The 27,302-nt window shown below is 50.1% G+C and overlaps 1 protein-coding gene and 1 long non-coding RNA gene across 2 annotated transcripts in view; one reads left to right on the top strand and one right to left on the bottom strand.

Moving 5' to 3' along the window:
- Positions 1-27,302, top strand: part of PLEKHA6 (pleckstrin homology domain containing A6) — a 120,003-nt gene that overhangs the window by 67,196 nt on the left and 25,505 nt on the right. The gene's annotated exons all lie outside the window — the stretch shown is intronic.
- Positions 15,279-17,464, bottom strand: LOC309849479. Its single transcript, XR_014303716.1, has 3 exons — positions 17,207-17,464; positions 16,992-17,109; positions 15,279-16,510 (listed from the first exon to the last, which is right to left on the bottom strand). It is a non-coding gene; the product is annotated as an uncharacterized lncRNA (long non-coding RNA).

Genomic DNA, 27,302 nt, shown 5'->3' with positions numbered 1-27,302 from the left:
TGTTGGGCAAAGAAGAGTGGTTTGCAATGAGTGAGACAGAGAGAAGGCAGGAGGGAGACAGGAGGGAAGGGGGAGAGAGAAAGAAAGAATGTGTGTGTGGGCGTGTGTATTGGAGGGCACTTCTGTTATATTTGGAAAGCAAATTTTCTTTTCCTTCTTCTTTCATTTAATTCTTTTCTCTACCAACAAATAAGAATGTCTTATGAATGTCCATCTTCCTTGGGAGTCTCCCATCAAAACGTTAGGAAAAACCTGACTTCCAGAATGTGACTGTTTCCTCACTCGGAGGGAGGGGGTCCCAGAGGATGCTTAGGGACATGGGTCTGTCCGGGAGATCGGCATCTAGAGGGCTAATGCCCCCAGAGCCCGCCTTGATTTTTGCAGGCGCTTGGAAGCTAACTGTAAGCGCTGTAGCTGTTTGTGTGGCGGGAAGGTGTCACCAGGGGGAGGAATTAGCCTGAATCAGGCGAAAGAGCTCAAAGCTGTCAGAGACAAGGGCCAGGAGTCTTTTCTTTTCAGGGTCTCAGAATTGGGCAGGATGCAAGCTAATGCCTGAGGCAAGGCGGGTGGGTGGGTGGGAGGGCTTGGCATTCCTCCCGGAAGTGGACATTTGGGTGAGGAGGGGATGGTGGGTGGCGGGTAAGGCTGGCTGCATGGGTCTGCCTCCCCAGGATTTGCATGGTGTATCTCAGTGGCCAGGAGCAGAAAGCAGAGCCTACCTCCCACGGGGGCCTGGGGAGTGGGCAGCCTGCCCTGGCTGCTGAGACCTTTTTGTACAGTCATGTCCATGGGCAGCACACGCTTCAAGGGAGGATCCGGCAGGGATGGCGGGAGGGCCAGACCCATGCGCCTGGCGAGAGCCCGGAGGTAGCTTTTGAAAAGCAGATTTAGGGTGATGAGATAAGCATTGGAAGTGGAGTGTGGCAGAGTGAGCTGGAGGCAGAACATGGAGTAGGTGGGAAGGAATAAAGAGAGGGGCCTGGGGAGTCCTAAGCTCTGGTACCTTCCAGAGCTGCAGGCATCCGAGGAACCTCAGCCCTCAATACAGATATGACCTCCGGCAGGTGAGAGAACGAGGGTTTGTCTACTGACTTCTGAACGAGACAGACGGAGCAGAAGTGATGTGGGCAGGACAAAGGACGGTAAAGACACATTCTCAGCAAAGAAATGGCCTGGTGCAGTTGAATCTGGGATGCAATCACCCAGCTGTTTATTAGGCAATATAATGAATGGGTTGTACAGTATGATTATTTTTGAAACTATGGGCATTTAAAAATTATTTTTATTTACATCACCATGCACTTCCAAAGAGAATTCCAGTGTCTTTGAATATTTGACAGATGGTGTGATGTGTAATATTGGCCAACAGATAGCAATAACCCTTCCTTTTATTCAGCTGTGCAGAGCTCCCCGGCGCGGAGCATGCTTTCGCAGACACTCTCCCTTTCTGGCTCTGAGTTCAGAAGATGTTTACCAATCGCTTTCCTCTTCTGGGCATGGTGTTAGATACTGAGGTCCAGATGTGGACAAGATCTGGTTCTGGGGGCACCTGGGTGGCCCAGCTGGTTAAGCGCCCAACTTTGATCTTTGGCTCAGTTCTCCATCTCATGGGTGGTGAGAATGAGCCCTGCATCAGGCTCTGCACTCGCCTAAAGATTGTTTGAAGATTCTCTCTCTCACTGCCCCCTGCACTTGTGCAAGAACACACACACACACTCTCTCTCTCTCTCTCTCTCTTTTTAAAAGATTTTATTTATTTATTTGACAGACAGAGATCACAAGTAGGCAGAGAGGCAGGCAGCGGGGTGCGGGGGGGAGGCAGGTTCCATGCTGAGCAGAGAGCCTGATGTGGGGCTCGATCCCAGGACTCTTTGAGACCATGACCTGAGCCGAAGGCAGAAGCTTTAACCCACTGAGCCACCCAGATGCCCCCACACTCTCTCTCTTTAAAAAAAACAAAAAAACAACCTGGTTCTGTCTTCAAGGGTCTCACAGTCTAACTGCAGTCCCATAAGGAAGACGGAATATCACTCCTACCATATATGCCCCTCAACCACTCACTCACCAGAGGCTGCCTTTATCTCTCGGGTAATTCTTGACTCCGTGGGGCAGATTGCCTTCTTCCCTCTTCTCCCCAGCTCATCTCGACAGGCGAGGGGACTGAATAGTCAGAGGCTCCCCAAAACGTGGGACGTTCCACATGGAGCTCTATGCTCCCTGAACACTGGGTTTAGGAACATAGCAACCAACGTCTGTTCAGGTCTTTGTAGCTGAGAGCGTGTTCCCATAGCATGTTTGTTGATTCCCCTATCTCTCTCCCACATTTGCCCAGCTCAGGTCTCCTGGGAAAGTACGATCTCTAAACCTTAGGGTCTTCCTCTTAATTTCCAGGCTTCGGCTAAAAGGGGCATAAAGAGGTCATCTGGCCCAATGATGATCAGTTTTGGGTCAGTGACAAGAGTTTTCACCAGTCTGAGGTGAAATGAGAGAAATAGAAAAAACATACTGATTTTTTTCCTCCCCAGAAAGCAAAATTGTATTCAGTTCAAAGGTTTTTTTTTCAGGGACAGAAGATGTTCTTCAATATTTATTCTGGGGTTATGGCTTTTTTATTCTTCTCATGAGCTGGTGGTGAGAGTAGATGGTAGTTGGGTTTTTAAAATGTCCTTATTTGGCAAAATAAAAAAGTTGGCAACCTCATAGTGGTTCCTTAAATTTCGTTTTTTGAAATTTAACTCGTGCACGAAATCCAAAAATCTTGCCTCCAGGCAGGACCTTCTCCAAACAGATGAGAATCTCCCTGATAACAGCTCTTTTGGGTGGATTCCTGAAAACCCAGACTCGGGCCTTGTCACCACTGTTCTTTCCCTGTGGCTCCTTGGGTCATGATAAACTCATAATGAGTCTTGGTTTTCTCATTTTTAAAAGTTGTGGGAGGGTCTTACCTCCCAGACAAGGCCACGCTCTGGCAAAGGAATGTACTCTTACTTCCTCTTCCTCTTTATCCAAGAATCAGAGTCTCCCTTTTCTGAGGGGCTCCAAGATCAGGCTTTGCCAATTCTTATTCCTGTAGTTATCTTTTGGAAATGATGGAAGTCATTTTCTATCCTTGGAGGAGAGTGGGAATTTGTGGCTTGGATTTTGGGAGCAGCAAGAGGTTTATTTCACGTTTGATCTCCAGTGTTAGTCATTCGGAAATACCCCGAATGAGTTAAGGGCATTTAAACATCTTGCTATGAGTTTTTGAAATGGTGGCTCTTCCCGAACTCACAAGAGTATCCCTGGAACTTTCCTAAATCTACAGGCTTCTGGAGCCATGAGCATGTCTGAGTCTTCCACCTTCTGAGGAGTCAGGCCCGGAATAGCAACAAATCTGTGGGAATCCCCAGGCAGCCCCAGCTGCCAGCCTGAGTCATGTGGTTGGATGTGCACATGCGTGCAGACCTGTAGGGGAGAATGCGTGAAAGGGAAAATCGGTTTGAAATCATCCTAGACATTGAGCTAGATGCTCATTTTGAGATTTCTTCTAGGACCCTTTTTCTGAAAGCAGATGCCAAGGAGAGAATTTTCTGATTGTCCCCGTTTTCATGTTCTGAAACAAGAGCCTTCCTAGCCTAGGAAAGCAGGTTTAACTCGGGCTGTTAAATTTGGGGGAGTGAGGAGCATGGCCTCACTTCAAGCTTGCCTGGGGCAGAGGGAGACACAGAAGAAGCTGGTTCTGACCTGGAAGACCAAGGCCAGGTGCGTGAAATTCTCCTCTCCAAGAGATTGCTGGGTAGTGACGGGTCAGTGGGACAGTACAGCCCTCCAGAACAGTGCCGGAGAAAAACTCACAGCTGTGACTGACGACAGACACCACAGACCTATTCAAAGTAGCCACAGGGAGAGAGGCAAAGTGATAAAGGACCCAGGAAGTGTCAATTAAAGATCTCTGCCACCTGAGCAGTTTCTGTAAGGTAGAGACCTCCACAGTGTCTGTCTGACGGCTCTACCTGGGTGTGGGGCAGGCAGGTGATGGGGACACGACGGTGGTTCTCTTAGCACATCTCTGGTCACTGGTGATGGTGGCTTTCCTTAGGGAGGCCTTCATGAGGATTTTGTCTTAAACTTTGGATAAATTTGGGACACAGAATCAGAGCGTACAAACTCCTGGAGATTAGGATCTCTTCTGATGTTCAAGCCCAAAGGGCGGAAGGTGTTAACCACTCAGCATGGCTTTTTCTGACTATAAAGGTCAACGGGAACATGACTGGGACCTTCAAGATGTCCCTGTCCTTATCACAGTGAATACTGTGGAAAGCAAACTCTGGACTCCAAGGCCACCTTTGTCTTCAACTGGCTGCATGGTCTTGGGCAACTCAGTCCGTCTCTGGGCCTCCTGATTCCGCATCTGTCAAATGAGGGAAGTGAACTTGATGGCCGCCGTCCCACTTAACTCTGCACACCTCAGTTCTCCATCTGATGGACAGCGGGGCCTTTCCCAGAACTTCAGGGAGACTGGCTGCTTCACGAGGTGGAGTCTGCAGGTTTGTGTCCAGCAGCTTCACGTCTCTCAGGAGGGTCTGTTGGCTTGAGGTGGCAGGATGAGACAGGTTTTCTTACGACAGCAGATCTGGGGTCAGAACCTAGAGGCATACCGGGATGACAGTGCCTCAGAATGGGTCAAGTCCTTCATAACCACCAGTAAATCCCTGAAATGCACAGCTGGAGCCTAGAGATCTGAGAGGAGCAACTGCCCAGTATTGTTCACAGTTATTGGCCAGGGCTAGTTTCCAATTGTAAAAGCCTGGGGGCCACGAAACAGCATCAGGAGAAACACACCAAGCCTGTTCCACCGCGTGCTGGACGGTCTTGTTTCTCCCCCCAGAGCGGCCCATCTTCATCATCTTTTTCTTCCTTCTTTCAGCCCAACTCTCTGCAAACTTTGGCCCCCTCCATCCCTTCGTGTTCCTTGAGGCTTGGACACTTGTTCCCCTAGGAAGGCCTTTCAGGCGTAGGTTGCACAGGTGGAGCTGTGGGGTGGTAATGGGGTAGAGAGCGGGTGGGAAGTGCAGTGAGGTGGGGAGTTGGGTGACGTGCTTGGAATATTGGGGCATGTCTGTACCTGAATTCCAATCATACAACGACAGCACATGGCCTCTGCCTGCTCTGTTCAGGTGGAAAGACAGAAAATTCTTACAGGCTGATGGGCTGGTCTTTGGATCCTCTCCCTTACCCCATGCCAGCTTGCATTCCAGGGACCCGGCTCAAGGCTGCAGGAACCAGGGACCCAGGAAAGATCCAGATTGGAACAAGACAATAACTCTGGTGGCTTTCCCAAAACCCCTGTCTTCAGGGTCCAGAGGAACAGTATAGACCGTAACTGGTCATCTGAACTCCTACGGCCTGTGGGTAACATGATGTATGTACTGTGTACTACATTGAACCTCAAGCAGGGTCTGGAGCAGCTCCAAAATCAAACATATTAACCTTTCTGCAGCACGGCTTATCTAAAGCATCACATAACTGGGACAAAGAAAAGCTATGAAGACTCTCATGCCAGTTCAGGTCATGCTTTGTTGATAATTAGGTTTGAGTTAGGTTGGCGTCTGCCGGGCATTGAGTTAGGAAAAAATGTTCAACTTTTAGATGTTTGTGTATTTGGGGATGCTGTTAAGGCACTGGGGTTCTGGACTGCCTTGTAGAATCCTATCCGGTGGAATTAGCATTCCCATTTCACAGAGGAGGAAGGTAGGGCTCAGAGAGGATTAGTGACTTGCCTAAGGCCATTCAGCCAATATGGGCAATTTCAGTCCAGAGCTGTCTGCGCCCAGAGCCAGGCTTCTGCCTCCAAGGTATGGCACACTTTACCTCTCTAGCAGCGAGTGAAAGAGAGTTGAGGGTGGGTGGGGCGCTCTGACTTTGGCGATGGCCCCAGTGAGGGAAGTGCTTTCTGCCCTCTGATAGGGATCGTTTATTGGCTTGTTCTTATTTATACATTGACTTGTGGGATCCCAGTAGGCTACAAGCTCAGAAGAGAGGAAGCTAAAGTTCAATCAGCTTTGTGGCTTACAAGAAGAATCCAGCTGGCTTCACAGGGGCTGAGAGAGCCAAGAACAAATGGGGTCAGATTGGGTTTAGCGAGAGAAGCATCATCTGCAGTGGAAACAACCCCCGTGCAGAACCAGAGGAATGCACAGCGCTTCCTGCCTCCCCACCCATTGCCTGACTGTAGAAGTCTTGCCTCGAGTAAGGACTGGCCTTCCAAGAAGGACTCTCTGGAAGGATCCCAAAGCCCAGATATGGGTGAGAGTGATGTGCAGCTTGAAATAAGAATTCGATTAGGGGGTCTCACTGGTCTTCATTAGCGATGTGAAAAAAGGTCAAAGGAAGTGCTAATTTAATCTGCTGAATCATATGCTTTTAACCCTTCATTGGAAAGATGGACATTGGTCCGTTATGCGGGCAATGGCCCCTCCTTCTACTTTCTGTGTGCTGTCAGAGGACAGCTTCGGTGCCTGGGCCATTGCTAGGTCAGATAAGATCTGAACTCCTAAAATCCAGGCACGCAGGTGTCCATGGTGTTCCAGTGAGGAGCCTGCCACCAGCAAACTCTGCTCTGGTAAGGGAGTGGCTGTGCCATGTCCTTCACTAGGAAGATAGCCATTAGGAAGGGTGGTCAGTTTGTTGCCATAGGAACAAGGAACATCTGCTCCAGCAAGATGAGCAACTTCTCTCCAACTAGAGAACAGAAAGGAAAAAAAAAAAATTCTTAAAGGGACCATTAGCTCATGGTATTGGTGCCAGGGAAGTAGTTTATCTGAAGAAGACCCAAGGGGCAGATCAGACCCCTTGGCCTGAGAGCTCTGTGAGGCTCTGGGGCAGCAGAAGACCCACATTTGCTTTGGAAAATGCAGGAGAACAAAGACAAGATTTTTTTTTTTCCTGCCCTGGATAAGGGCTGTCCTCTGAGAACATATCTCAAAGCTGAGTCGGGTTTGTTGGCCCAGAACTCCCCGCCTCCCTCTGTCACCTGCCGCCTTCCTTGGGGATCTTAGCTCCCCTCTGTGGTTGCCGGCTCCCTCCTAAACATCCCAGAAACTTTTCTAAGCTGAGTAGTAGCAAACTTTCCTGTTTTCTCTGACCCTTACCCTCATCCTTGTCCACTCTGATGGCCTCATCTCCGGGTTGGCCTGGTTTTCTGCGGCCCCGTGGGCAAGGATCCCAATCCCTTTCCTTCTTCCTCCACTTACCTTCCTTTTCTCCTCCTGTCAACCAGCTGCACAGGGCTGATGAGATGCTGGGTCTTCCAGAAGTCATCTTGCCCCTCTTTCGGGTGTCAGTTAGGACTTCTGGGTACATGCTTCTGAAGCTACTCAAGACAGCTTAAGCCCCAAAGGGGATTTTATTTTAAGGGTCAGAGAAATGTCTGGATCCCAAGAACAAACGAGAACCAAGAAGCCAAGTGCCACAAGTACGGTGCTGGTTTGCTCTTCTGCCTGTGTTGGCTTCAGTCTTTCCTTTCACTGCAGAGAGACTGCCCAGCTTCATGGTCCATGTACAGGGTACAAAAGATGGCCTCCAGCGGCTCTCAGGCATGCCGGTGGAGAAGGACTGATCGCTTTTCTCTCTCAGTCCCAGTTCCCAGCCCCGGAGAGAGTTTGGGTTGGGTTGAAACCAGGTGGCTACCCCTGTAAGGAAGCCTGGCATCAGCTTTAGGAACACAGCTGTTACCATGGTGACTATGTGGGTGTTGGGGTGGAGAGAGTTTCTATGAAGGGGGGGATACTTTCTAGTACATGTTAGGCCTTCGTGGGCCTCCAAGCCTAGAGGACCTTGGCTTGAAGACTTGACACACCCCTGACCTCCCTTGTTCATCTCTTGGCCTGCCTGGTCATGGGGACTGGTGGGTACCTAGTCGGTAGGCCAGCAGTACAACTGAAGGCACCCAGGGCATGGTATGACATCAGTGTCATTCCCTGTGAGTGGGAAAGGCATAGAACCTGAACCTAGAAGGCGGGTCAGTCCCCCATCTTACCCACAGGTAACACTCTATCCTTTTAGTGAAGTCCTTTATAAAAGATTTTATTGTTCCATCAGACACCAGGGCGTCAGCATCTAAAAACCTCACAGTCGGAAAGCCCATTACTATTTCTAAACCCAGTTATTCATAATGTAATTGAATCCATTGTCCTTCATTCCATCTAGGGCGTAGGAGGAGGACCAATGCCCACCATCTTGTTTAAGTTAGGATTGAATCAGTGACTATGAAATCATCCTCTCACATGAGAGAATGGAATTTGGGCCGGGGTATAGGGGATTTGGATTTCTGGCTGGTTGCTGCCCTTTATCGAAATGAACCTCAGAGAAGGGCCGAATTGTACAGGTGCCAAGTGATATACTCTTTTCACGGCGCTACATCCCTTTTTGTATCCACCCTCCTTCGTGCCTTTCTCTGCCAAACCTCTCCCCTCCATCTGCTGTAATGGCAGACATGGAGCAGAAGTCCTGGGGCTGGAAGGAGCAGAGGGGAGGCAGGCCCTGCTTGGCTCTGCTCTGAGACGGGCCTGTGGGAGGGTATTGGAGAACGGAGCACTTCCCTCTGATCTCGCCTGACTCCCCTAGAGCCTGGGAGGTGGGGGTGTCTCCGAATGGAGCAGAGGGAGGGCCTGCAGGGGCCCAGGAGCCCGGCTATTTCTGTAACACAGAACACATCTGCAGCCAGCCGCAGAGAAGGTCAAACTCTGGGCGCAGGGCTGGAATGCAAGGGGCCAGGCGGCAGGGAGAGCTGTGGTTTCACCCCTGCTGGCAGCTTGGAGGGCCCCTGCAACGCCCTTCCCGGGAAGGCTGGGCTGGTGGGGTGGGGCGGGACTTTGTCCCTGGTGGTGATGGTGTAGGGCATCGGAGGGGGTTTGGAGCATAGCGCAAAACCCCAATAACTGTTGCATGGAGGTAGGGAGGAATGTAATTCCAGGTATGGGAGCGATGACTCGTGCTGTCTGCCGTGGGCAGTATCAGGGCAGGCAGAGCACGTGTAAAGGGAAGGCAAAGTCGTGCTAAGGGGAGGCAGGAAGGGTCAGACAAGCACAGGTGAGTGAATGTGTTGGATGCTCAGAGATGCGGACAGGTGTGGGCCCAGCTTACCGTGAGCCGTGCAGTTCAGCTGCAAGACCCTACCTTCCAAGACCCTGTCTAATTTGTATCCATGGCCTTTATCTTGATGAAGTCCCTTCCAGTTGAATAAGCTTCAGACCGTGCAGGAGCAGGCTCAGCTCTGGCATCCCGGTGCACCCATGTACTACCCGGCCCTCATTCCCTTGCTGCCACTGAATTCGCACAGCCCTGTCCTCGAGACCTGCTCCTCCCGGTGTCTTCCGTGCTCCACCCATCCCCACACAAGCTTGTGTGTTTCTCAAGAGTCTGTGTGTAGTTAGAAAGTTGCCCTGGTTCAGCCCTGCCTTTGTCACAGAAAGACCATCTTGGCTAAACGTGACTTGGCCACCCTGCCGTTGGCCTGCCTCTCTGTAGCACCTTCGATGAATAATCCGCTGATCTGTGCTCCTTCTTGCGCTGTGGGTCCTCCCTAGCTCCCAACCCTCTGTGATGGGGACAGGGCTCCTGATGGGACATTAGCCCGAGAGAGGGCCTTTTCTCAGAGAACCTGAAGAGCTCTGGTCTCCGTGGTCCCTCTCCGTCGCTCTCATTCATGCTCTGGGCAAGGTGATTCTCCGTGTCCTGCCCAGTGGGCCCCAAGGGCCAAGCACTTGCCCGCATTATATCACTGGATGGGTGCAGTACTATAAGCACTAGAATTTAGATCTTCTCCATTAACTCCTGCCCAGTGGTGTAGTCCCTGGAACTGACTTACTTTTCGACTTCCCAGTGTGAGATGACCCAGGAAAACAATATCCGTCTCCCAGTTCAAAGTATGCTAGGGGCAGGCCTCCTCCCACCTGTGATTCTCAGGTGTTGATGATTCTGGCTTCTGAGGATGGGGGAATAAGGGACCACTGCAGATGATCACTTGGGCCGAGGTGCATAGTGGCTTAAAGGCACGGTAGATGAGATTTAGGAACCGCTAAGTGCCATCTGTTGAAGAACTTCTCTAGGAATTATTATTAAGGATCCATTCTTAGGTAGCAACATGCGAAGGGGCTTTATAGTCCAGATTAGGCCATTGTTTCCTATGAGTGAATTGTCCAAGGCAGAGGCATAGATGAGAATGATTTCTGGCATTTACTGGTTATTCACCAGGTTCCCAGCACCTCTCTTAAATTCCCAACCTGTATGATCTCATTTAATCCCATGACAAACCTGCAAGGTAGGTACATATATTACCCCTTTCCACAGGTGGGGCAGTGAAGGCACAGAGAGGTCGACTTAGCCGCCCAGAGCCCCTTAGTCAGTCCCTGGTGGAGCCAGGATTGGAACGGGGGCAGTCTGACGCCAGAGCCAAAGTTCTCAAGACTGATGCAGATTCAACTCCGTAAAAATAAACGGAGGGATTAGTTTGTAGGATGATGCATGAGAAGGGAATTTCAAGTTGCACAACGAACATGAAGTGGGACGAGCGCCGGCTTTGGACTGTGTCCTGGGCTGTAATCCCTGCTCTCTCACTGCCTGAGCCTGTCGCTCCAGGCTACTTACCTGACCTCTCAGGTTCCTGCTCCACAGGCAGGATCCCAGTACCCATCCCTGAAAGTGAGGCCGAGAATGTGCTTGGGGAGGTGTGAATTTCCTTTTCGTTTCTCTGCCAGTTGTCAAGTCTTCCTGGGGAGGGTGAGGAGTGATTTGGGAATTCAAAATTAATTCTTGTTTCTGGAGGAAAATGTCCAGCCAGGCCTCCAATACCCGATCTTTTGGACAAGACTTTCTGCCAACCCCATTTCCTACTGTTCCATCCTGGGACTGCCCTGAATCAGAGGAGAGCTGGGCGGGAGCGAGAGGGGCGGGGGCTTCAGGCAGCTCTCGAGGCTCTCAGGGGCCCATCTTTCTGCATCCTCTTTTTTCCCCTTCTTTTTAAAAACAAGGATATTCTTTTGCATAACCACTGTACAGCTGAACAGATTTAGGGAACTTAACCTCGACGCAGGGCTAGTATCTAACATACAGTCCTCACTTAAATTTTACCAGTCATCCCAATGAAGTCATTAGAATCCAAATCCGGGACCATGTCTCTTTACTCCCCTCTAATCTAGAAGAACTCGCCAGCATTTTTTTTTTTTTTTCTTTTTGGTTATACAAGCCTCGAGGTTTTTTGAAGAGTGCAGGGACCCTCCCTAGCCCTTTCTGGGCCTTGTCCAGTCTTCCCAGCTCCCTCCCAGGTCCTCCTAGCCTCATCCTGGAGCAGGGTTGACTAAGGTGAGGGACAGGGAGTCCCCTGGTCGGTGCAACATTGAAGGGGTGTCACAAGACTCAATTATCAAGAGCGCTATTTAAAAAAATCAAATTAGGGCTCCGATTTCTTTCTTTTTCTTTCTTTCTTTCTTTTTTTTTTTTTTTTTAAAGATTTTATTTATTTATTTGACAGAGAGAGATCAGAGGCAGGCAGAGAGAGAGGAAGAGAAGCAGGCTCCCCGCTGAGCAGAGAGCCCGATGCTCGATGCTCGATCCCAGGACCCTGAGATCATGACCTGAGCTGAAGGCAGCAGCTTAACCCACTGAGCCACCCAGGCACCCCTAGGGCTCCAATTTCTTAAAGAACACAGTATCAACAGTTTTAAGTAAAGACAGGATAGATAGCCCTAGTGCTCAGACAACAGGGAAATTTAGTAATACCCATCCGGTTTCTCTTTAAAACACATCATTTAGGGGCGCCTGGGTGGCTCAGTGGGTTAAGCCGCTTCCTTCGGCTCAGGTCATGATCTCAGGGTCCTGGGATCGAGTCCCACATCGGGCTCTCTGCTCAGCAGGGAGCCTGCTTCCTTCTCTCTCTCTCTGCCTGCCTCTCAGTGTACTTGTAATTTCTCTCTGTCAAATAAATAAATAAAATCTTAAAAAAAAAAAAACACGTCATTTATCATGGATCTTTTTTTGACATTTTTATTTTGAAACATATTCCATGAATAAAATATTAATCAATTTTGATCACTGAGTTTTTAGATGGCCCTTACATTTCATGCTCCCTTGCCCTGCAGGGTGGTTTTTCCCTCCTGTCATCCAGTCCTCAGGACAAGGAGAGAGAGAGAGGTGGGGCTCCCAGAGAGCCACTGTTCTTGTGCCCTGGCCACACTGGTGGAGGAGGGAGGGCGGGGCACAGAGAGTCGAGGAGGGAGAGGTGGGGTACAGAGGCCTGGAGCCCAGCCGGGTCTCTGGCCTGAAGCCCTCTAACAGCTTCCAGCTGCTTCCACACCCACCAGACTTCCTGCCTTGGGAGTGGTGTTTGGTTGTCCCCCTCCCCCTTCTCATCAAACGTGTGATCTGATTAGATGCTTGGATCCAGTCATCTCTAACAGTCTCCTCTCTCTTAACACTGCGTGGTTCCCCTTAATCCATCCTCTTCTGACCCTCTATCTGCTCCTGTTTTCATCCGTCCTGGGAGTCCCTTCCGGCTCTGTAACTGACCACTGCCCAAGAGCAGGCACCTGAGGCAGGGTGAGTACCCCGACACTGGTCCACGTTCCATGTTCTGGGAGCTGAGTCAGGGCGGAGGGACACAGGTGGGGGGGGGGGTCAGCCCTACTAAGGACAGGTCTGTGGCAACAGGAAAGAGCTAAGGACTGAAGTTAAGAGAGCCCACCAAGGTCTAGCCTTCCCTCCCATAGGGCAGGTTGCTTATCTTGGCCAGGACCCTTTATCTCCTGGAACTTCAGGGGTTTTGTTAAAATGGGAGGTGGTAATATTTTTCTGCCTACCTCATGGAATCATAAAAGATCCAAATAAGATAACGATGAGAATCATCAAGGGTTATACGTCATATTTTCTCTCCTATCATAAGACAAATAATCCCTTATTTTTATTAAGATCATATTCAGATCTGCTACATTATTCTTTTATTTTCTTTTTTTCTCTGCCGCATTATTTGACCTAACTCCGTGAGAGGTGCACAGGCTGATTCAGAGCCCATACGCCTTCCTGCCTTGAACCAGCATTTCTTTCTTTTCTTTTCTTTTCTTTTTTTTTTTTTTTAGATTTTTATTTATGTATTTGACAGAGAGCACAAGCCAGGGGAGAGGCAGGCAGAGGGAGGAGCAGGCTCCCGGCTGAGCAAGGAGGAGGAGATGCGGGTTAGATCCCAGGATCCTGGGATCATGACCTGAGCCAAAGGCAGATGCTTAACCAACTGAGCCACCCAGGCACCCCTTAAACCAGCATTTCTGTGGGACTAAAGCGGGTCACTCGTAGAGCTGGAGCCCCTGCCTCTTCCCCCTTCCCCAAAGCCTGTATCCCATCACAATGTGGACAGAACAGGTAGACCCAGGAGTAGGTTTTGGGCTGTTTTGTTTTAATATTTCAAATGAAAGTTTTTGTACTTTATGGAGTTATAATTAATGTAAGATAAACTGCATCATCTGTTTAAAGGATAAAAGTTGCTGTGTTTTGTGAAACTACAAGCACAATTCACCCCCTGGTTTCTCTCCTCCTCTCAGAAATCCCTCCCTCTTGGCCCCCCTCCCTATCACCTCTGATCTGCGGCCTCTGCAGGTTAGCTCACATTTTAAAATTTCATATAATGGAATCGTAAGTACACATTTTTTTAAAAGATTTTATTTATTTATTTGACAGAGATCACAATTAGGCAGAGAGGCAGACAGAGAGGGAGGAAGGGAAGCAGAGAGCCCGATGCAGGGCTCCATTGATCCCAGGACCCTGGGATCATGACCTGAGCTGAAGGCAGAGGCTTTAACCCACTGAGTCCCCCAAGCGCCCCCAGTACACATTTTTTAGTTGAGGGGTCTGGCTTCTTTCACTCAGCATAATTATTTTGAGATGTGTCTGTGCTGTTGTATGTATCAATAATTCACTCCTTTCTATTGCCAAGTCTTCACCCATTGTATGGATGTAACACATGCATTGGATTCACCTGTTCGTGGACATTCTTTTATTTATTTATTTTTTTTGGAGTTTGGGGCTCTGGCAAACAAGCTGCAGTGAACATTTGTGAACAAGTTTGTATGGACATATGCTTTAATTTCTTTTGGGTAAATACCTCAGAAACAATGGATTGTATGATAACTCCACATTTAACTTTTTTTTTTTAAGATTTTATTCATTTATTTGACAGACAGATCACAAGTAGGCAGAGAGGCAGAGAGGAGGAAGCAGGCTCCCTGTTGAGCAGAGAGCCCAATGTGGGGCTCGATCCCAGGACCCTAGGATCATGACCAGAGTGGAAGGCAGAGGCTTTAACCCACTGAGCCACCCAGGCGCCCCTCTATGTTTAACTTTTTAAGAAACTGCTGAACTTTTCCAAAGTGGATGTACCATTTCCATCCTCACCAGCAGTGGATGAGTTCCAATTCACCTACCTTCTTGTCAACACTTGGTATGATTAGTCTTAATTTTAGCTATTCTGGTGGGTGGGTGTAGTGTTGTTTCATTGCGGATTCAATTTGCATTCCCTAATGACTAATGACGTGGAGCATCTTCTCATGTACTTTATTTGACACTGTATATCTTCTTTGGCGGGGTGTCTGTTTAAATCTTTTGCTCATATATTTTTTTATTGTGTTGTTTGCCGCCTTCATGTTTAGTTGTAAAAGTTCTTTGTACATTCTAGATAAAAATCTTACATCAGTTGTATATTTCACAAACATAGCCCCTCAGTTTATGGCTTACCAATTTCTTTTGAAGAGCAGTTTGCTATTTTGGTGAAATCCAATTTATTGATCATTTCTTTAAAGTTGGTGAATTTTGTGTGTTGTTTAAGAAATTTGCCAAGCCGAAAATCACTAAGATTTTTCTCCTATGTTATCTTCTAGAAATCTTATAGTTGTGGCTCTCACATTTAGATCTTGGTCCATTTTGAGTTAATTTTTTAAGGTAGCCGCAGGGGGCTTGTTTTGTTTTGGCTTTGTTTCGTGTTTGGTATATGGATCTCTGTTTTTCCTGTAGCATGTATTAGAAGGTTGTCATTCCCTCAGTGAATTGCTTCTATACTGTTCTCGCAAACCAAATGACTGTATGTGCATAGGTTTACTTCTCGATTCTCTGTTCTGTTCCATTTATGTGTGTGTGTGTGTGTGTGTGTGTGTGTGTGTGTGTGTATATATATGTATATATCTTTTTTTTTGTTAAGATTTTATTTATTTATTTGACAGACAGAGATCACAAGTAGGCAGAGAGGCAGGCAGAGAGAGAGAGGAGGAAGCAGGCTCCCTGCTGAGCAGAGAGCCCTATGTGGGACTTGATCCCAGAACCCTGGGATCACGACTTGAGCCGAAGGCAGAGGCTTTAACCCACTGAGCCACCCAGGAGCCCTATATATATATATATATCTTTATGCCAATACCACATTGTCTTGGTTACTTTAGATTCATGAAAATTCTTGAAGTCAGAGAGTCTAAGACTTATAACTTTGTACTTTTTTTTTTCTTAAAGATTTTACTTTTAAGTGATCTCTACATCCAACATGGGACTTGAACTCACAACCCCCAAGTTCAAGAGTCAATGCTCTACCGAGCCAGCCAGGCACCCCTAACTTTGTACTTTCTTTTGAAAGATTTTTAGTTATTAGAGGTCCCTTGCATTTCCCCATGAATTTCCCAATCAGTGTGCCAGTGTTTACAAAGAACTTCCAAAGACTGTGTTCAATCTATAGAAAAATATGAGGAGGATTGATAAACTTAGCTATTGGAGATCCAAGCAAAGTGGATATATCTCTTCTTATTTATATTTTATTTAATTTCTTTCAGCAGTGTCTTATAAATTTTTGTATGTAGGTCTGTCTCCCTCGTCTTTTGTCAAGATTATTCCTTAAACATTTCATGTTTTTAATCCTATTAGAGATAGTGTTTTTAAAATTTCAATCTTCATTGTTTGCGACTAGTATATAGAGGCACTACGGATTTTTCTATATTGACTTTGTATGCTGAGCCCCTCCCCCCTTTTAAAAACTCAGTTTAACAGAGCAGGAGCCTGGAAATACCGAGGTGCTGGGCATTTGCATGATATGATAAGCATTTAAAGAGGCATGTAACAACATCAGCATCTTTCCCTGTTTAAAGTCAGTAAGTCATTCCAGCAGCAGCCCTGCAGCCAGGTAGCTGGGAGAGGGTGTGTGAGGAGGGGATGGTATGAATCGGACCCTCCACCAGCAGTGCTCTGCTAGATTTCTGGGGGTGTTCTAGCAACCAGACTGAGTGGGAATGCAGTGCAGCCCCTTTAAGAGACTAGGACCAGGCAGCCAACAAGCCACTGGGAAGGCAGCCCGGGAGATAAGATAAGGCCCCCCGGGCTGTTTTCAGCCAGGGTCCTGAGCCACAGCGGCAGGGCTACTGATAGGCAAACAGGAACCAGGGGTGATAAGGAGGAGATGCCGGCACTAGACCCAGGCTGGCAAGGCACGGAGCAGCGGCTCACCCACTGGGACCTGAAAAGAGAAGGGGTATTACTGGTGGGTGTGCCCGGGGACCGCACCTGCATTCTCTTGTGTATCCTATATATTTTTAAAACCCTAATAGACTATACCTAAAGGCCTTCCACGTGGGAGATGTTCAATAAATATATTGGTTGAGTTCCTTATGTTCTCTCTACTGATAACTTTATGCTCTAGTAAGATGTTCCGATAAGCATCCGAAGGTTTTGAGACTACCTGGTTTCTTGCTCAAGCTAGAAAAATCCTGGCAAGGACTTCCTCTGAAAAGCCCTGAGCTGCTCATTTGCACATATCTGCATAGATTTGCATGTGTCCTACATGTAGATACTTCCATGCTGGATTTAGATTTCCCCAAATCAGAAGCCTATTTTTAAAAGGGATAAAGAGGGGATTTGTCTTCTCATTCCTACCCACCTTTCATCTGCATCCTCTAAACATGCAAAAAAAAAAAAAAAAAAATTTCTGCTGCACTGACCTGTGAAGAAGACCACTCGAGCCTGGCATCCTTACTGTAGGTCCAAGCAGCCCTCTGCCTGTCAAGGTGTTTCTTTTCTTGGTGTCTCTTCCAATTCCTGGTTCCACTCTCCAAACTCCTGAGTGAGGCAGGGAATTATGAAGGGAAAGAAACGCTCTAGCTAGCCAGCCAGGAGCTGAAATGCCCAGAAGTCTTCACGGATGGTGCCCTGTTACCTAGACAGAGAAGCCAGAGATGTGCGCACCTGCCCGAAAGCCCCTTCCTCTCACTTCCCATCTCAGGGCTTGGGATGCTAGGACTACCTTTGTTCTCCCTCCTCCAGGAGTAAATAAAAATATCATGCCCTCCCCCAGATCCTGGCTCCTCCATTGGCCTGCTAGGCAAATATTTCATAATGTGGGCTCATCCAATTGGGCACCATGCCAGAGCCAAGCGCCTCAGGTTGCCAGTGCGCTCCAATCAGGCGGGGCAGCCTGGGTGGGACTAGAGGGCTCGCGCTCTCCGCATGGGAGGCCGGCATTACTCAGGTGGATGGCATCGATGTGGGAGTTACCACTTTGCCCGGGGCTGGGAAGAGGGGCCAGGGCTGTCCATCAGCCAGCGGGAGGCAGCCCAGCTCCGAAGGGGTTAAGGCTGGTCGGCCTGTGTGGCTGTTAATGATTGCTACCCACCAGGGACCTGGTAAGTATTAAAGGAAAGCTTTTCCCTATTCCTGAGTGTGAAAGGAGTCAGAGTGAGAGCGCTTGGAGAGGGACCTCGGAGAAGAGCCAGGGAGTGAGTGGTTATCTGTCGGCGGACTGTTTGGGTGGTTCTGGGACAGGTAAGGGGACTAGATAACCCATTCCATCCGCTCCAGCAGGCTTTTGTTACAACGGATACAGATTCTCAGCTTGGGGCCAGATTGCAGATCACGTTGTTTATTAGAAGGAAATGCGGAGGGTTGGTTTTCGTCCACGGGGGTGAACTACTTGGCACAGAAGCTGAAGATACAAACCTTTGTCTGTCCTGCTGCCGAGACAATGGTTTTGTGGGGCCGCCCTGTGCACAAAGCTCGAGCGGCTGCTCTTCCTCCCTCTCCGAGCCATTGTCTCCGGAGAGGGGATCTGGAGCTCTGGGCAGAAGCGCCTGGGCCTCCTGTGGGCTGATTTCCCGGGACCAGGCAGAGAGGGCCCAGCCTGAGAAGCCGGGAGAGCTGTGGCTCACCTTTCATCCTTTTTCCTTAGAGTTAGGTGTGGAGAGGGCCAAAGGAGGATCGAACCGGTGGGAGGCGGTGCTGAGAGTTGGCAGTGGAGGGCGGTGGGGGGCGGCTCTGAAGTTGAGGGAACAAAGTTTGTCATTTGGGAGCCAGACAAATCCAGAAAAAGAGGACCAATTCTGGGGGCTTAGTTATCTCTCGTTCCCTTTCTCTCAACTTCCTGTTCAGGTCCTTCCTTCAGGCTCTAAAACCTTAGTGCTCTTTGACCCAGGCACCTGCTGACAAGTCAGGAGCGCATGGGGAATGTGCACCAGAGTTCTGGGTTTTGCTGGAAGGGCAGATGGACTTTTTGCCGCTGGTGGTGGGGTGCGTGTGTGTGTGTGTGTGTGTACTCACGCATGCACATGTGACAAAAAATGAAAGCCTGCTCTGTCTCCAAAGCAGAAACGTTGACGTGAACCCCCACTTGGCCAGGAGCGCTTTTGTCCCCTGTCTCTTTCTTGGGAGGGGAAATGTTTCCGTGACATAACGATGATGTTAAGTGGCCCTGGAGGGGTCTGTTGGACAGGAACAGAGAGCTCCCTGTGCCCGTCTGGAAGGCAGATTTGAGAGATAAGCAAACCCAGCCTCCTGGTGGCTTCCAGCGGGCGGGCGCTGCCTCTGGCTGGGCTGCCCACAGGCAAACAGAAACCAGGCCCAAAATGCGGGAGGGGCCAGGCCCCAGACCCAGCAGGGCCAGAGCAAAAGCAGCCAAGTTTCTGGGCACGGGAGCCAAGAAAGGGGGAAGTAGAAATGGGAGGAGCGGGCCACTTGTTGTGTTCTGCCCCGAACTGAGAACTGAGAGACGGAGCCACGACGGGGCATTGGCCCTTTCCGTGCACTTGCTCACATCGCCCACCTGCTCGTGGAGCAGCCGGACCAGCCGGCGCACCGTGTCGGGGGCCTTCCTGGGCGCGCACCTGCACAGGTGCCCCGCGCGTGCAGAGGGTCTTGCTTCAGTGCTTGGCTGGCTGTCCCCATCCTGACACTTAATTTTTGAACGAGGGGCCTGTGCATTTGTATTTTGCATGGGGAGGCTGGTAAATTCTGTAGGTTGTCTTCTCCCCAGGCCCAGCCAGGATTTGCAACAGCCACCGAGCTGCTCACACGCTCCAGCAGGTGTAGGCGGACTCACCTGTTACTCAAGTGTCACTTCCCAAGACCGGCTTCTGTCCTGGCCAGGAACAGCACAGCATCCTTCTCTTTCCCCTCCTCAAACTCCCCTCCATTCAGTTCTTCTTGTGGCAACTTCTTGCCTAGTGACTGCATGGCAGGGGGACAGGGGTGGGGACAGCAGTGCCCCTTACTTGATTCCCTCCTCCCTGTCTCCCTCTTCCCTTTCCTCCACAGGCCCCCCTCTTTCCTTTACCTGGGCTCTAGGCTGGGGTCTAGGCTTGGGAGGGCCTCTCCCCTTCCTCAGAGACCTCCTTCCCTTCTCTGGGCCTGGGAGATTAATGAATGTGCCCTGGCACCTGCTTCATGTGCTGTTTGCTTAGGAACAGACTGTTTCCCTGCAATTACCACGGGCTGCAGGTCTGGGTGGTGGGGTGGGGGTTGGGAGGTGCAGGGGAAGGAAGACTCCCAGACTCGCTGTCCCTGGTGGCAGTCCCTCTAGCTTTCCCCTTCGTGGTGGCTTTTCCTGCTCTAGACCAGAGGACCCTGCAGACAACCTCTTTTCTCCCCACCAGCCTCTGCCAAGTTGGCCAGTGCAGGAAGGAAAAGGAAGGCCGGGGAGGAGCAGTTCCCCCAATCTTCCCCCCTTTACCACCTCCCCTCTCCCCATCAGCTGGAGCTGCTGTACAACCTTCCCAGAAAGGCCTCCCCAAGCCCGCCCCCAACAGGGCTGTCAGCAACCATATTTTCAAACCTTGGAGGGGAGTCTTGATGCCTATGACTTAAAAACGATGGGTTACCCAAATTAATTTTGATGTGACTTTGAGATGTATCATTTTGCTTTACAGTGTTTTTAACTCTGTTGTTGGTGGCCGCGGATTCCCTTCTTCTTGGTTTAGCTGACGGCTAGAAGGGCACATGTGTCCCCTGAGGACCCTGAGCAGATATCAGCTGGTAGACCGACAAACGGGCTTGGAAGTAAACGTTTCAGAGGATCAAAAAATATTAGAGCTGAAAAGCGGCTTGTAGAACCTCTAGGCCCACGCTGTCCAATAGACTGTTCCACAGCGGTGGGATGCGCTGTGACTGTCCTGTCTGATGTGGCCGCTCTGGCTGCTGTGACCATTGAGCCACCCAGTGAGACATGGCTAGCTGAGGAAGTGAAATTTTACTTTTATTTCATTTCACGACTTAAAATGTAAATCGCCACCAATGAGTAATTGTTACTGAATTGGATGGCACCGCTTTGGAATAACACTGCTTGTTTTATGTGATTCCTTTATTTTATTAATAATTAAAAACTCAGCTATTTGCTGAGCAATTGTTACGTGCCAAGCATTTTCCTCTGTGCTTTAAATTTGTGCTCTTGTTTAACCCAGCGACTCTAGTATCAGTCCATGTTACAGATGGGGAAACAGACCCAGAAGGGGAAAGTGACCGGTACTGGTCAGCCACAGAGACTCCGGACTCTGACACAACTGCTCATACTCTTTTTCTTTTTTTTTTTTTTTAATTTTTTTTTTTTAAATTTATTTGACAGACAGGTCAGAAGTAGGCAGAGAGGCAGGCAGAGAGAGAGGAGGAGGAGGCAGGCTCCCTGCTGAGCAGAGAGCCAGATGTGAGGCTCGATCCCAGGACCCTGGGATCATGACCTGAGCCGAAGGCAGCGGCTTTAACCACTGAGCCACCCAGGTGCCCCTCATACTCTTTTTCTTAAGGCTAATCCACACATTGTCCACTCTTTGTCTCTGCATGACCGCTGTCTTCAATAAGTCCTTTCCCTTCCAGACCTCCCTGGGATGGCAGATGGCTGTTGCCTTCAGTCCACAGAGGGGGGAATAGGGAAATGACTTTTCCTAGGTCCAGCCATTTTCTGGCTGGTTTCCCTGGTGGCCTGTGTTCCCAGACTCCCTCTGGATCCTCCCTACAGCAGACAGCAATCTCGGGAGACTCCTTTGCTCTGGGAGCCCTTGGCAAGCTCACGTACAGGCAAGTTCCAGGCTCCTCAGTCCTGGTGGAAGGAGGTGTTCAGAATTTCCCACAATCCACCTGGGTCCCCCATGCTCATGACTCCTAGTTTAGGAGAGAGGAGCAGCTGAGCCCTCCCTGGGGGGCAGGGGCAGACTCAGCTCCCCACCCCACATCCCGGGGCAGCTGAGGGGAACACCAGAGCTTTTCTGCCATCCCACCTGCTTTACCCCACTCGCTGGCAGGGGAGGACTCCTTCCCTCAGAAGCAGTTGTCTAGGCTCCTGCCTTTCTGACCCCATTCATTTATTGCTCTCCTCTTCCCAGACAAAGCCCCTGCTGCTTAGACTCTTATCAGAGTCCCCTGGCCGCTTGGGAGGGGGAGGAAGAGGAGGGACCACAGAACAGATGGAACCTGCCTTCGGATCTCCCGCCCCCACCCCGCAAGAGGGATTTGAGGCTGAGCTCTCCTGCCTCTCTCACTCACCATCCAATATCCCAAAGCAGAATGGCACATGTCTGCTCTTCCCTCTATGGGGGAACCATGGGTCTGCTTCTGCAACCCCCACAGCACACAGCCTTTATGCTCCCACTGTGGGTCAGGTGTGGCCCCAGGCAGAGCAAGAGAGAAGTCCGGGCGGTAAACAGGCGGTTCGCAGCTCTGTACCCAGGCAGGTGTTATCGGACTGACGTTTAGGGGTCCCCCGACCTGTAGCTCCCCGGGGTTACGAGTGAGAGGGTTGGTGGCTTTCATCCCCATTCTCTTGTAGCCAGCCCCCCAACTGGGGGGGTGGGTGGGGAGCTGGCATCTACCCTCTGAATCACACAGCTCTTTCCCTCTTTTTTCCTGGAGACAAGGAACTCAGCTTGGACAAATAGCAGGAACTTTGTCTTCTCTGTCCTGTCACTGTAGCTGGGGCCACGATCTCTGCTTCCCTGATTTGGAAATGGGCCTTGCCTTCCTCCCTTCCTCCCGCTGAGGGCCAGACCATGGGGGCGGGGTGGGGGGGTGTGCCTTAACTTTTTCGCTTTATTTCACACCCCTTTGTTCATCTGTGTTGTCTGCTATGGAAGGCATACTTATGTGCCTGGTTCCATTGTTACAAGGAGGAAACTTAGGTGCCGAACTTGACCCTGGCGAATTGCCGGACGGGGAGCCGAGAAGGCATTTGTAGCTTCTGAGGGTGCGGAAGGAGGCACATCAGCCTGGTTGCTTCGGTCTGTGAGCACTTGCTTTGTAAAGTTCTTTCCCTTGGGGTGGGCGGAGCGGGGTGGGGTGACGCTGCTCTCTGTGGGACACTAGAACCAAATCTGCTGCGGTCAGGCTGAAGAGAGTCCTTCCAGTGACCTTGCAGAAGCCCAGAAGCAGACAGCTGAGCCGCCTCAGCCTCTGAAGGGCACTAGTTCGGGTTCCAGCTCAGAGCTGGGGGAGGGGCTAATTAATTACTGCCCTGTCCCTGCACCTCTTGGGACCCTCGCTGACTGTCAGGAGAAGGCCGCTTGGAGGCCGAGGGAGGAGACTCGGGCCTTCCCCCTGCTCCCATCTAGCTTAGAGGATGGGAGGAAAAGGTGGAGGGGGGAATTCAGCCCTGCCTTCATGTCCCTGCCCTCAGCAGGGAACAAAACCAAAGTCTGAGGGCCACGAAGGCAAGGCACCCCAGGGAGCTGGCTTGCCCCAATTCTCCCTAGTTGGGTCAAGGTCTGAGGGGGGAAAAACACCTCTTGCCCAACCCAGGATGACTTCTGGGCCCCAGAATCACAGATCTTGACACTTACAAGGGCCACCGGTGCTCTGACAGTTAAGGGATGCCGTGCCAGGAATGACATTCGTCAACCGGAAAGGACACAGGCCTGGCCCACCCGGAGGGTGCTGGGGCATCTCCAGATGTCCACGAGGTGGGCGGCCCTGAGCACAGATCAGGGAGGTGGGGGAGGAGGACACCCTCCCGAGGCCTGGCACAATAGCTCTTCACCGACCAACAAGGCAGAATTTGAACATTTCAATAACCAGCATGGTTGGGCCGATTACCTGTCCTGGTTATCTTCATTGTTCGGCAGGCAAAGGGAATTCCATAAAGTAAAATAGTTTGAAGACAAGCTAATCCAGGCTGGGGTACGAGATCAGCGTGACGAGTCCCCGTGAAGTTCCCCGGATAGTCACCATCCCCCCTTCACCCCCACACACGGACACACACACCATGAACTCTGACCCAGACTAAAGACTACACAACCTGCTGACCCTGCCGTCTGAGGCTACTTTCCAGGCCCAGGGGAGGGGCCAGGGGACGATACAGGGAGAGACCAGGGGAGGACATGTGGGGGGTAGAGACCCAGGTCTGGCCCCTGGATTTGTGATTGCCATCCCTTGGCTACAGAAAGATAGCCCGTTCCTCGGCTTTCTATCTGAGGTGGGGGCCGAGCTCTGGGTGAACACCCCCCAGCATTCCGTAACTGGCCAGAGAAGGTAAGGAGAACGACTTCGGGCCCTCTGGGGTGGGGCTGGGGGTTGTGAGGACAGGCAGAGTGAAGCAGGACACTCAGCCCAGTGGCCTAGCATTCATTTTAGGACATCCCAAGCTTGCTTGGAGGAGGACACCCTATTCTTGACTTTTCGGGAATTACTGTGGCATGGGAGGGGGGAGGGTGCAGGGGCAGAGAGAAGTCGTGCGGGTGTGAGGCTGGCAGCTGGGTCCCCAGAGCACGCACAGCTGGTACTTTGCCCTGTAGGCAGCACAGGGAAAAGAGACAGTGCGGCGTGGAGGGGCTCCTTCCCACCTGCAGAAACGGAGAAGTGCCTACCAGGGCCCGACTTCTTTTGGCCTCTTCTCTATGTGGCAGCAATAGGCAGGAGGACAGAGGAACTCTGGTGGGGAGATGATGGCTAGGGCAGTGAATTCTTCCCCGGGAATGACCAGGAGCGCTCCCACAATCAGGCGCACCGGCACCCCCGGAAACGTAAGCTGTAAGCTGGTTCTCATTGGGACAGAATCCTGGAGCAGATAAAGCTCCCTGAAAATAATGATGAAGGGCCCCTGGGTGGCTCAGTCATTAAGCATCTGCCTTCAGCTCAGGTCACGATCCCAGAGCCCCTGCCCCGCATGGGGGCTCCTTGCTGGGATGGGGTGGGGGGAGCCTGTTTCTCCCTCTCCGACTCCCCCTGCTTCTCTTTCTCCCACTCTCCCTGCTTGTGTTCCTTCTCTCGCTGTGTTTCTCTTTCAAATAGATAAATAAAATCTTTGTTTTTTTTTAAATGAAAATAATGATGAGATCCAGAGGGGGAGGTGGGGAGCAGGAGCCAAACCCCTTCGCCTCCTCTGTCAGCAGCAGCCCTCCCTGGAGTGTGGATAGTCTTGGAATCTGCTGGCTGAGGGGAGAAGTGGGAGGGATGGGCCGCAGGCAGCCCCCCTTCCCGCTCACCCCGCGCCCTCTCTCCCTGTAATGAGGTGTGATTCCAGAAGCCAGAGTGCTCTCAGGATGGGGAAGCCTGGCCAGGGCTAATTCTCTGTCAGCAGATTCTCAGGAGCTATGGAAATGAAGCAGCGTGGTGTGGGCTGACAACCAGGAGGGGCCCAGAGTCTGGAAGGAGTCGAGCATAGTTTTCTAGTTGTTCAACACTGATCACGGTGGGAGCACTGGGTGTCCAGCCTGGGCGCGTGGGTGTGTGCGTGTGTGCGCGTGTGTGCCTGCAAGGGGTTGTGAAGACTCCAACTGAACGTGCTCCTTTTGTGTTTTGTTTTGTTTTGAATTGGGGGCTTTAGACTGCATTGTGCCAGGGAGCCCTCCAGAAAGAGGCTGCTTCTTGGGGGAGTGTGTTTGGAGACAAACCAGCACTGGGTTTTCTCTGTGGTGAGGCCGCCACTAGGACTTGGAGGCTGAGAGTGTCTCTGGAAGGAGGAAAGCTTTAACAAGATGGAGAGATGGGTGTTTGCAAAGTGGAGAAGATTGGCCTCTGTTCTTTGTAATATTACAAATATTATGTAATATTTGTAATACGTAAATGTAATGTTACATTTATTATATTATTGTATATAATATATATTATATATATTATATGTAATATGTAAATGTAATATTATGAAGTTGGTGTTGGCACTTCAGAAACGCTGGCCCCCTGCTTCCACAATGCCCCGCCCTCTGTACACCACCTTCGTAGGCTTGAGACGGTGTGGTGGTCATTTTCTAGCTCTGGCACCTGGGATACATCTTGATTTGTTTTTAAGCAAAATAATCTTAGGCATTATCTCTTATGCATAAAACATTTCACATTTTGAAAGTTTACAGCTTGGTGCGCCTGGGTGGCTCAGTGGGTTAAGTATATGCTTAGGTCATGATCTCAGGGTTCTGGGATTGAGTCCCCACTTTGGGTTCTCTGCTCGGTGGGGATCCTGCTTCTCCCTCTCCCACTTCCCGTGCTTGTGCTTTCTCTCTCTGTCAAATAAGTAAATAAAATCTTTAAAAAAAAAAAAGGAAATTTACAGCTATTATTTCATAGAATTAGAAGGTATCTCATTTGTGCACGAGAAAATAAAGAACCAAAGAAGTCAGGTCACATTGCTAATTCATGCTGGTCTTGGACTGAAAGCCTGGTGTTCACTGGTGGCACTGCCCTTGGGGCCACCTTTGTAAGTCCAGCGGACACGATGACCACACGGTGCCCCATCACAGAATCTCCTTTACTGTTTGAGATGCTCCCCCTCTTTGGGTGGAATTCAGGAGGTCCTTTTGGAGACGAATTTGTAATCATTTGTCCCGGAGAAATGGAGACCTTTGACATTCCCCCAGCAGAAAAGGAAATACAGGAAGAGAGGAAAAAAGGAAGAGAGAAAAGAAACTAGTTATTAAGCCTTGTTTTCCTTTTTTAACTATTATGTGCCTGGTAAGTTCTTCCTGATGTCTAACCTAAAGAGGAAACCTATCATTCTGTGCAGTTTAGTGGTGAAGGAAAAGAAACCCAGCTAGGCATTCTGTGTACTTGAACCCTGAGGGATTCCGAGCACTCACCAAGCTGGGGAAGCCCCTGAGCCTTCCTTCCTATCCCCTTGTGCTAGCTTCACTGGGCACGGGAGAAGTAATTTAACTTACAACTTAAGCAAAGCCTGTGGGAGGCCCCTGAGCTGGGCTTGAAGAGAAAGGGGATATATTTGCCTTCTAGAGGAAGAAAACTCATTTTCCCAATGCACCCCCACCCCCTCCTCCTGTGCAGATGAGCTTAATTTTCTTCGCCTCCTAATGAAGATGGATCAAAGCCAAGCTATATATTCAAGGGGGAGCCAGGCAGGGGAGCTGAGTGAGGGGGCGAGGCTGGCAGATATAGAGTTTCTCTCACGGAGAGGAAGTAATTAATTTTAAGAGAGAGCCGAGATGGGGAAGCTCTTGGTAATAGAGTGTCGAACTCCAAATGCAGGTGGCTAAAATTGAAGTCAGAGCATGGAGAGTTTCTTTTGTTTGTTCATTCATTCACTCCTTGATTCAACAAATATTTATTTGGCACCTACTGCGTGCAGGCAGAGGGCTCAGATCCCCAGAACCACAGGAGGGCTCAGGTAATTGGCCCAGGATGGGGAGAGGTGGGATTTGGCAACTGAAGCCTCTTGTCACCATTTGCCAAAGTACCACGAAATAGTTGAATGTGTATACTGTTTGGATTTAAGATTCGTTGCTTAAGTATCAGGAGCTGATGACCCCAGGCTACGTCCAACCAGCTTGTCGCATCACGGGTTCAGTAATAATGCCGTCCATTTGCTTATCTGTTCACTGATTGCACCGTTCTCTGACTGAGTTCTGACCTCAATCCAAAAAATTAGATTAGCCCTTCCCTTTCAGTGTCTGTTGTGGCATAACAACGGACATTTGATGACACCAGACTGCTTCGGTGCAGCTGTAAAGAACCACGTTGGTCAGAGAGGATTTTGTCATTTGGAGACAGAAATGGAATGATACAGAGAGCCAGAGGGACTGAAATTTGATATCAAAAGAGCACATCTCAGCAGCAGAAGG

The sequence above is a fragment of the Mustela nivalis genome, assembly GCF_964662115.1.
Source record: "Mustela nivalis genome assembly, chromosome: 16".
NCBI classification, from domain to species: domain Eukaryota; kingdom Metazoa; phylum Chordata; class Mammalia; order Carnivora; family Mustelidae; genus Mustela; species Mustela nivalis.
The sequence above is the reverse complement of the archived record's forward strand: the minus strand, read 5'-3'. Positions and strand labels throughout refer to the sequence as shown.